Source organism: Bos grunniens, chromosome 1, assembly GCF_055505025.1.
Source record: "Bos grunniens cultivar Pamir isolate PY7600 chromosome 1, Bosgru_T2T1.0, whole genome shotgun sequence".
In the NCBI taxonomy this organism is placed as follows: Eukaryota; Metazoa; Chordata; class Mammalia; order Artiodactyla; family Bovidae; genus Bos; species Bos grunniens.
Window position 1 is genome coordinate 78,826,124 of NC_141165.1, and position 9,967 is coordinate 78,836,090.

The window sequence follows — 9,967 nt, forward strand, 5'->3', positions numbered from 1 at the left end:
ATTGAGTCAGTCATGCCATCCAACCATCTCATCCTCTGTCGTCCCCTTCTCATCCCGCTCAGTCATATCTGACTCTTGGAGACCCATGGACTATACAGTCCATGGAATTCTCCAGGCCAAAATACTGGAGTAGGTAGCCATTCCCTTCTCCAGGGGATCTTCCCAACTGAGGGATCAAATCCAGGTCTCCCACATTGCAGGCGGATTCTTTACCAGCTGAGCCACAAGGGAAGCCCCTATTAAGTATTAGCTATGAGTTAGCCATAATTATTCGGAGAAGGCAATGGCACCCCACTCCAGTACTCTTACCTGGAAAATCCCATGGACGGAGGAGCTTGGTAGGCTGCAGTCCATGGGGTCACTAGCAGTCGGACATGACTGAGCAGCTTCACTTTCACTTTTCACTTTTATGCATTGGAGAAGGAAATGGCAACCACTTCAGTGTTCTTGCCTGGAGAATCCCAGGGATGGGGGAGCTTGGTGGGCTGCCATCTATGGGGTTGCACAGAGTCTGACATGACTGAAGTGACTTAGCAGCAGCAGCAGCCATAATTATTAGGACACTCATATGCTCATTAATGAACCTACAAAGTCTCTCTAATCCAGAAACCTGTGGTCTGCCAAATTAAGGATCACAGCAAGGTGTCCCCATGTCCTGTCCTCTGGAGAGTTGGTTTGAGGCCTTCCCTTGGAAGAAATCCACTCAACCTTTGAGTTGATAGGACACTGCCTTCAGAACTAGGTAACCTCCATAGTCAGTGACTTCAAAATACTTCCCTCTCATTGTGAAAGCTTTCTTCATCACCACCCTCCAATACCGGCCCCCAAAACACACACATACATACTTCAACTCTATGTGTTTGAATGTTTTGTTTTGTTTTTCACCAGATGCTTAAGATTGAAGGACCTTGGAAATCTCTGCTCTCACCTTGACTGAGGCCCAGAGATGTCCTGTTCCCATGCTGTTGATGTTGACAGAAGTAGGGCACGTTTTTCTTCCACGTGCTGCTGAACTCCCAAGTAAAATACAAGATATTTTCTGGTTACCTAGGCTACCTGCTAGCATAATCCTACCTAGCCTTTCTTTTCTCCACCCCCTCGAGTCTCCTCTCACCCTCTCCTCCCCTGGGTCTTTATGTGCCACTCTGTGTGGAGGACAGCTCGTTCTCTGTAGCCTGTCTCTTCTGTTGGTTCAGAAGCAGCTGCCAGAAGACTGACTGAAAAAAACAGTACACTTGCAAACACTTCCAGACTCTCCAATGGGCAGTTTACCTCTTGAGAGAGTGGCTCAGGCTGTCTTGTAGACTGAGGGGTTTTTACCGTTTTTGAGTGCATCCAATGTATGCTTGGTTTGGGTAGGGACGCTAACAAAATACTCTATGGTTTCTGCACATTTACTTACTGGGGACATCTTGCTATCCTCAGTGTAGATTCTTGCCCCATTAACTTTCAGTAGTAATTAGTTCAAGGTCTCCTCTGGAAAGTTCTGCCCTATTACTCCTACTTGAGTAGTGTGTATTAAGATAGACATTCTTATAAGCAGAAGACTACATGCAGACATGATTGTGGCTTAACGTGCAATGTCAAATAATATCTATTGTGTGTGTTAGTCACTCAGTTGTGTCCAGCTCTTTGTGATCCCGTGGATGCTAGCCCACCAGGCTCCTCTGTCCATGGGATTCTTCAGGCAAGAATACTGGAGTGGGTTGCCATTCCCTTCTCTAGGGGATCTTCCCAACCCAGGGATCCGACCCAGGTCTCCTGCATTGCAGGCAGATTCTTTACCACCTGAGACACCAGGGAAACCCTAAAAAATATCTATTAAATAATACCTAGATATTTTAGGTTGGGATTATGGGTCCTCCATGATCTGACTGCTAACTCTGTGTCTCCTAACTCCCTTCTTACTCCTCTCAGATTAGCCGTAGGTTTTCCCGCCACTGTGTCTTTGCTTGTCTTGCTGCCTCTGTCCGGAATTCCTTCACCACCATCACCAGCACCACCACGATCTCCATCATTACCACCACAACCACTACCACCCCTGATATGCACCCTATCCTTTAAAAGCCAATTCAAATACCTCCTCCTCTGAAAAGGTATTGCCCTAATTGTCCTGGCTGAAAATGACAGTCCTATCCTGAACTTCAACTATCATCTCTGTACTTCCTAAGATATCTTCAGCGACTTTTTATCTTATTTGTTTTTTAGTGGAATACACATTATCTCTCCCTACTGGATATGAAATGCCTTGATATGATAGTAGGGTCCCCGTCTTATCTCTTCCTGTCCCCTTCCTAATTAGATTTAGGGGAGGCTTAGTTCCCCACCCACTGTAGTTGTTCAGAAACCACTGATTGAATACATGTGTGAATAAATGGCAGAAGCCATCTGCAGAATGCTGGAGTGAGTTGTTCTGTTGACTGGGCTATTAAAAAGAGATTGTATAGGAGATCTAAGAAACTTTATTCATAATGGGATGGAATATTAGAGTTGCCTGGAACTTCAAAATCTAACTACCACCTTCCCTACCGTACTAATCTTCATTTTCAACTGAGGAAGCTAAAATTTATATATGACAGGTACAGATCACACAATAAGGAAATAATGAAGCTAAGAGTGTAACTCAGTTCAGGCCACCACGCAGACTGTTGTTTTGAAACAATGCTAGAATAATAGTGACATAAACATACTATGGCCAGGACCAGGTCACATGGTTGTGGGAAGATAATTTCCCATCCCACAGCACGTCACTCCCTACATTTATTTCCTTGCTGATATAACTAGTACAAACCAAATAGCAGCAACTTAAGAGGGAAACATGACTACTTCCATCATATGGTGGTTCTGTGGAGCTGAATCAGAAACCCTGAGTATGGGAATAAGACAAGTCTTACTCAATTTTGTACTTGGTAAATGACTTAATGAGTGAAGTTCAGGCAGTCAGGTCATTGACAGCAAGAAAGGAAGTGGTAGTTGAGCTGGCTTGACACAATGGGGCGAGGAGTAGACAGGAAGAAAATACTGGGAGTTATGCACTTCAGCAGTAGGAGGAGATGAGGGTGAGAGCCAAATGGTGGGGCGGGAAGGGGGGCGAGATTCCTTTCTCCAACCATATAACAGTATTACGTGAGGGAATTCAGGGCTTTGAGTGTGTTCTGAGCTGAGCGCCTGCTGGAATGTGGACTGTAAATCTCTTTCGTCGTCCTTTTCCTCACTGACCTGCAAACAACCCCAGTTCCTCCCATCTGCTTCACCACCACCTGCTTTTAGTGTTTCTTTATCTACATAACTTTTTCCATGCTCTTACTTTCCTATCCATCTACCTTTTCATGGTCCATTTCATTCTTCTTCCAAATGTTTCCATCTGGTCACCTTTTTCCCTAGCTCTGAGACCCACAGTAAGATATGATCTTTTAACATGTATTCATGTATCTGCTCAGCGAGACATGGGTCCCAGGCACCATTCTAGTTGTTGAGGATACAACAGTGAGCAAAAGACACAAAAGTTCCTCCCCTTGTGGAGCTCCCACTCAAAGAGAGAACATAATATAAATGAAATAGTTGGACATTACATAGAATATTGGGAAGATAAGTGTTGAGGAAAAATAAACTGGGAGGGCAGAGGGAGTTCTAGAGGAAGAGAGACCCAAAGTTCCAGCACAGAGTCAAGGTGTGCTGCCGATGGAATGCCAGCTCCATCCATCTCAGGCCTAGAGGTTAATAGACTGCACTGGGCCTCAGTGTCCTGGTCTTTGTATCAGGGATCATAAGAGAAATCTTTTTGGGGTATCTTCTTGATAATTGTGGTAATTACTTGAGATGATGCTTGTTAAGTGTTCAGCACAAAGGCTGAACCCCTATAAATACTTAATGATTGTTTGTATCATTATTAGTGTGATGTTATATATTGTATAAGATATAAATATTATGTACATAGTGGATATGTGTATATGTTATGTGTATAATATTCTTATCTGACTTCATGCCTGTGATTTTCCATTTTTCTCAAAACACCTATATTTTTGTCTGTGTCTCTTTCTCCCACCGTACTTAACTTTTGAAGATGACACCCATCTCTTGCTGATCTCTGTGTCTTTCATAGTTCCTGACACATGGAGGAGTCTGTTTGCTTGTTAAATTAGAAGCAAATAGGATATCCCTTTCCTCGACACAGCAATCTTTCCTGGAAGCCAGTTCTTAGAATCCTTCTCTCATTCTCCCCATTCTCATATCACATCTAAACATGAGCCACATCCTCTCCTCCTCCCTCCCTACCTTCTAGTCACCATTCTTTCCCACATCTTACAGGAGGCCAAACTTATGGTCCTTGTATCCCTGACTCACACACCCCTCCACTCCTTCACAGAAGCTTTTGGAAGATCATTTTACTGTGGATCCAGCCAGTTCCTCATTCCACCTTCACACAGTCTTAAGCATTTCTCTCTTTTGGGGGTCATCCACTCTGTTATCTGGAGAAGGCAATGGCACCCCACTCCAGTACTCTTGCCTGGAAAATCCCGTGGAAGGAGAAGCCTGGAAGGCTGTAGTCCATGGGGTCGCTAGGAGTCAGGCATAACTGAGCGACTTCACTTTCACTTTTCACTTTCATGCATTGGAGGAGGAAATGGCAACCCACTCCAGTGTTCTTGCCTGGAGAATCCCAGGGATGGGGGAGCCTGCTGGGCTGCCGTCTCTGGGGTCGCACAGAGTCGGACACGACTGAAGCGACTTAGCAGCAGTAGCAGCAGCAGTAAAAGACCAATTTCACGCATTTTCTCATTTGATCTTTAAAACAACTGTGTGAGGTACAAATTTCAGATATTTATCAGCTGCGTGTTTCTAATAAGGAAACATGCTCAGAGGAGTGAAGTTAGAATCCCAGTGCACATGGCTAAAAACGGCAGAGTTAACACCAGAATTCTTGCTTTCTGAAGCAATAATGCTAAGTTTGAAAAAGTTTTATGTCTGGCACTCAGATGACCTGAATTTTCACCCCAGTTTTGCCATTTACTCACCCTATGTCCCTGGAAAATGCTGTAAAGTCTCAGTTTTCACTTCTGTAAAATAAAAGTAACTCTTGCCCTCCCTGACTCACGGAGTATTTTGAAGATTAAAAGACATGTTAAGAAATTTCAGAAAATATAAGTTGCCATGAGTAAATGTCAGGGGGTATGAATCAACTCTGCGAAAAAATAATGACTGATATATGTGAAGGAAAGAAATGGACGCTCTTGTAATTTCCACACACACCACAAAAACAGAAGCCCTTCAGATTTCCAGGCATATCCAGTATTTGACACTAATGAAAGAATATAGAATTTATTAAAGCATTTTTAAAACCTGTGGGCCAAGTATATGTATAGCTGTCACTTCCAGAGTTTGAAATCCCACTTCCACGTATCTGGTCTGCTTATCCATGTGATGGTCTTTATCTTCAGACATCTTGCTGTCGTGGCTTTCAGCGCTGTGACAGTAAAAGCACATTCACTAGGGAACAGGAGTTTGAGAAGGACTTAGAAAATTGTTTGACACCTGAAAAATGGCTCTGAAATATGAATAAAAATCTACAAAACTGTGATAAAAAAATAAAAATAAAATAAAATATCCCCTCTCCCAGTGAACACCTGTGGTTGAGAAAAAGTGAAGAAGATTGTTTCTGGGCAAACCCTAGAAGTCTCTATATTTATCTGTACAATTTAGTGATGTTAAGTGGCATGTTGACTTGTCTTTTTTTAATTAATTATTTTTGGTTTGTTGGGTCTCTGTTCCTGCCCACAAGCTTTCTCTAGTTGCAGCAAGCAGGGGCTTTTCTTCATTGCTGTTCACAGGCTTCTCATTGCAGTGGCCTCTTTTGTTTCAAAGCACAGACTTACTGGCCCCACTGCGTGTGGGATCTTCCTGAACCAGGAATCAAACCCATAACTTCATTGGCAGGCTGATTCTTAACCACTGGCCTACAGGGAAGCCAGACTTGGCTCAGCATTATGGGCCAAGTTCATTAAAGAGTCCAGAAACCTATTCACATTCTGTGATTATTTTGGATTATTTCTGTTGCATCACAAATCAACTATCCTTTACAAAAAGATTCTTTCCGAGTCAAGCCTCCAGATGAGAATGAATCTCAGCCAACGTCTCAGTTATAGCCTGTAAGAGTTCATAGAGGACCCAGAAAAACTATATATGAATCCTCAAAATCCATGAGATAATAAATGATGTTGTTTTAAGCCACTAAGAATGGTAGTTAGCAATTGAAAGCTAGTGCACTACTCGTTACAGTATTCTAAACAGATATATGCGTGTTCGCATCAGTCATGTCCAACTCTTTGCAACTCTGTGGATTGTAACCCACCAGGCTCCACTGTCTATGGGATTTTGAGGCAACAGTACTGGAGTTGGTTGCCATTTCTTCATCCAGTGGATCTTCCCAGCACAAGGGTTGAACCTGTGTCTCCTGCATTGGCAGGCAGATTCTATACCCACTGAGCCACCAGGGAAGCCAATTCTAAACAGATACTATTTAGAAAAGCTTCACCCAATGAAGGAGTCCCCTCTACTATTGTCCAGCTCTGTGGTTACCAAGGTTCTGCTTAAACATCTTTAGTGGCACGGAGCTACCATCTCACAGGGAAGCCTGTATCAGAGTTAAACAGGTTTGCATATTATCAAGTTCAGCTCTTGTGAAAGTAATACACTCTGCAGACATAGCTTAGGACATGCCATGGGTTCAGATAGGCTGGTGAAGGGCTACTAATTCTCTTGGGTCTGAACTCTCCCAAGTGGCTACTGGTCCAGAGCCATATATTTTCATGGAAGAAGTTACTGAAGGGGCATGCATGTGGCCGGTAGATAACACTGGAGCTCTTGCTGCCACTGCTCTGTAGCAGTATAAAGTTTGATCCAGTTAAATAAGTTAGTAAGCTCTGCTCTGCATATTTTCCTTATAGAATTATGGTCATCAAGCGAGATAGTCTCTATGAAAATGTTGTTGGCTGTACATCAGCAAATGATTGCAAATGATTATTATTATCAAAATAATAGTCATTTGTCAGAAAATATTTGTCAAAGCTGGCCCACACTGATGAAGACAGGCTCTCCAGGGAAGCTACCGATGTGAAGATAAAGGGGAGACCAGCCCCCTGTTTGGAATTTCATCACTGATCCCAGATTCCCAGCGGTGCATTTCAGGTCTTGCTTTAAGAATTTGTTTTTTGTTTTGTTTGGAAAGAACAAGAAGGCCCTGGAGCCAGTTACGTTGTCATCAAACTTAGTTGGTAATTAGGCTGCAAAGAAAACCTGTGGCAGTGAGATAGAGTTGAAACTTGAATTCCTTTCCACAGGTGGAGGGTTGGATCCTAGAGGCAGTGTATACAGCTTGGCTATTTGAATGCTTCTGCATGCAGGCAGGTTCAAGAGAATTTGGGTAAAGCAATTAGCGTTGTTCTGTCTGAGGGCAAAACTGGTTTGAACATGTTTGTCTGTTCTTGAAGGGCTGTTGGAGTCTTGGCAGTCTATCTGATGAGAAATTTCACTAAGCAAAATGTCTTCACTTACAAATCTGGCCACTTTACACTCTCAGCCAGTCCCAAACTCATTTATTTTCTTTAGAGTTATTCCTACAACCATGAGCCACAATGAAGTAAATTAATCCCCAAGAGCCCAAGAAATAATGAAGCTGTTTAATCTGTCCATTCAAGGATATCCTAGCAAAGCACTGCTAATTCTTTTTGTACAAACTATTTATGTATATTGTGATTCTTTTCATTTGGAAGAGAAAAATATGTTTATACCTATATTTTTCAGGGTCTGTTTGATATCTATGTTTATACTGTACTTATTAAAAGTATTACTATTTTGTTGTAGTGATATTTTATTGTTTGCCTACTTTAGGAAGAATAAAACCAAGATCTCATTATTAAAGCCAAAATCCTCCACAAACCCCTCCTCCTAAAAACTTAGATTAAGAAATATTTAGTCAGCCAAATCTGTATAGCACTTTATATTTGGTCCCACATAAATGTCCTGCGTTCAGTCTGAATTTGACCTGCCTCTGTACACATCCTGTTCTCTTGTCAGCTTAATCACGTGTACGTTCCGTGGTAGCTAGTGGCAGGGACATGTGCAAATGTGCTATCAGTTCTACCCCGTGTGTCTTCACCCTTTATCAAACTTCTTATTTTATTTTTAATTTTTTGTTTTCTCTGTTTGTTTTGGATTTGTGATTTTTATTTTGTTTTGTTTGTTTTTGTTTTCCAATCTAGGCTTAAAATCCAGTGCTAGGTTGAATGCTAGAATGAAATATTTGAGCCTGGTGTCTTGGAGTTCCTCTGGCTGATTCTCTTAGTTGTTCAGATGTCTTCTGCCAGCCTTCCCCACCAGGGAATTTACTTGCTTTCTCATCTTTGATCCCAGAGAACTTTTTACCAATCTACCATAAATCCCTCTACTGAAATTTTAATTTATCTCTTAATTCCTCAGTTTCCCCCACTAGGTAGTGGGCTCTTGCAACAGTACAGAGAACCTCGTCTGGTTCATTATAGCCTCAGTGTCTAGCAAAAGGCCATGCAGAAAGCCAGTGTTTCAAAACTGTTTATTTCATAAGTGGATGGCTGTTCCTATTATATTTTTCTCCTGGACCAGCAATGTAGTCTTAAATTTTGCCATAGCATCTGGGACCCCAAGTGAAAGGATTTAAATGATCAGTGACAATCTGTGTGGGAAGCAGCCAAATTACAAATGGATTATGTTCCAGTTGTTCAGGGAGGAATGAGTATTCCAATTCATAGACCTTGACTGTGGAATAAAGTAGTATGAACTTTTTTTGTCTGACTTTTTTTGCTCAGCATTATGTGTATGAGAATTGTCTGTGTTGTTGAGTGTAGAAATAGCTTCTTCCTTTGGATTTCTGTGTACTATTCCATTGTATAAAAATATGATAAAAAGAAAAGACAACATAGTCCATGACAGAATTCATTGCAGCCTTCCCTTTTCAGAGATGAGGCAACTCAATTCTGAAAAAGGGGCTTTGTCTCACCAAAAGTCCTGGGAAGAGTTTGTGGTAGAACTAATTCCTACCTGGTTCTGTGGATTTTCATTATTGTCTGTCCTCATTTTATTACAGACACATAAACAAGTTAGTTGCATCCCTTAGCCCACAAGGAAACTTATTTAATCCAGTGTTATATAAAATAATAATTCATGAGTCCTGACCCCACTAGAGAATAGAAAATAAGGCGAATGAGAAAGAGTCCAGCAGCATCAGTGGTGTCTGCAAGAAAGGACATCTGCTACTGTGAGGAAAAGCTCCATCCATTGTGATATCAGTGGAGTATGTGTGGGCAGGTGGCTGTGCCCATTCCTACCTAATGGGAGAAGTAAAGTAGCAGTTCTTAAATCAAGGACAAGCCTCTACCCAGTCTTCATAGGCAAGGACAATAGTTTATATTTCAGGGAAACTATTACAATCATCTCCCATGTGCATCTTGTTCCTGTGTACATCTTTGCAATTTTGATAAAGTTAACAGGGACTTTGTTACCTATCTTAGGAACACCTGTCTGCCAGGATTTAGAACAAATGGTTTCAGGCAATTTTGCCTTTTATTTCAGGTGAATTTCATACATTACTTCTGTCTAGAACTGTAGGGTCATGTTAGTTTTTTTGAAACTCCAGGAAATGTTTATTTTAATTTTCTTTAAAGAAGGGGAAGAATAAAGAAAAATGTATCAAAAGCTTCTACTGCCAAACTACTGTTTTGATTTCTCTTTGAGTGAGCTTTGGCTTCCCCACATCTTGAGCCTGAAACTCTTTGATGTTGTCCCTTTAAGCATAAAAGAAAAGATTATTCTCTTTAGTCTACAGCCTTGGAGGAGGGCAAACACTAAACATTTCTGTGTGTTCATAGTTCTGTAGCAAAACTTGACGCCAGTCTTAGGGCTTTCATATTTGCCCTGCTGCTGCTAAGTCGCATCA

The 9,967-nt window shown here is 41.7% G+C and overlaps 1 protein-coding gene across 40 annotated transcripts in view; it reads left to right on the forward strand.

Annotated features, from left to right (window-relative positions):
* LPP (LIM domain containing preferred translocation partner in lipoma) overlaps window positions 1-9,967 on the forward strand; it is a 760,918-nt gene that overhangs the window by 699,429 nt on the left and 51,522 nt on the right. The gene's annotated exons all lie outside the window — the stretch shown is intronic.